Below are 1,371 nucleotides of genomic sequence, written 5' to 3'. Positions count from 1 at the left end.
ATATAGGTCAAAACGTGGACCCGGGTAACCTTTGGTTGTGTATGTACAATATGGGTATCAAATGAAAGCTGTTGATAAGTGCTTTAATACGGGGTAATTTTCATACCTATTGATGACTAGGGTCTCGAAATATATGCCAAAACATGGACCCGCCGTGTCTTTGAACCGAATTAAACCAAACTTACACACATTGTTAAGTAGGTATTGAAGATGATTTCCGTATAGTTTGAATACCTATTGGTAGATAGGGTCTCGAGATATAGGTCAAAACGTGGACCCGGGTAACCTTCGGACATGTATGTACAATATGGGTATCAAATGGAAGCTGTTGGTGAATGCTTTAGTACAGAGTATTTTTCATGCCGCTCCGTGACTGGGGTCTCGAGATATAGGTCAAAACGTGGACCCGGGTAACCTTTGGTTGTGTATGTACAATATGGGTATCAAATGAAAGCTGTTGATAAGTGCTTTAATACGGGGTAATTTTCATACCTATTGATGACTAGGGTCTCGAAATATATGCCAAAACGTGGACCCGCCGTGTCTTTGCACCGAATTAAACCAAACTTACACACATTGTTAAGTAAGTATTGAAAATGGGTTTCGTAAAGTTTGGTTGTAATTCGGAGCACTGGCAACGGGTACAGCGTTCTTTTGAACCAGCCATGGGGCGGAACTGAACTGTCAAATTGACAGTGTGAGTTACAATGTGTCAATATTTCTTTCTGATTTGGATGCCATAAGGAAAAAACGTAAGTGCAACATGTAAAAATTGTTTGTGAATTTTTTTGGAGTGGATTTTGGAACAGTGAATAATTTCTTACAAAATTTGAGAATTTAATGTGAAATCCGAATGAAATTATGTGTTCGTGGAAAAAAAATTTTTTTCCGTTTTTTTTTTTTTTGAAAAATATAAATGGATAATGGTTAAAAAAGCTCCAATGCTTTATAAAACATATAAATTGAAACGAAAAATTCATGGATGATCAGGAAAAAAGACGATTGTTTATTCATATGCGTTGATTTGAAATTTAAAAGCAATCTTCTTTTTTCCTGATTTTCAATTTATATTTTATATTTACTCAAAAACAAATAGAAAAACAAAAAATATTGTTTATGCCAAAGCGCTTGAATAAAGAATAAAGAAATAAATAATATGAAAATCATATATTTTCTGTTCTAAACCATATCTATTCTATTTTAGTGTGCCCAGCGAAGGGGGCCGGGTTTGCTAGTACATATATATACGTATATCTTTTTTCTTCTTCTTTTTGGTGTCGCTTTTTCGTTTCACTTTTTCTCAAATCACTCCCAACGATTCTAAAGAAGTTTTCACTTCAAAAATTAAGTATCTCAAAAATACATTTAATA

Source organism: Anastrepha obliqua, chromosome 6 (genome assembly GCF_027943255.1).
Source record: "Anastrepha obliqua isolate idAnaObli1 chromosome 6, idAnaObli1_1.0, whole genome shotgun sequence".
Lineage (NCBI taxonomy): Eukaryota > Metazoa > Arthropoda > Insecta > Diptera > Tephritidae > Anastrepha > Anastrepha obliqua.
Note: the sequence above shows the minus strand (reverse complement) of the source record.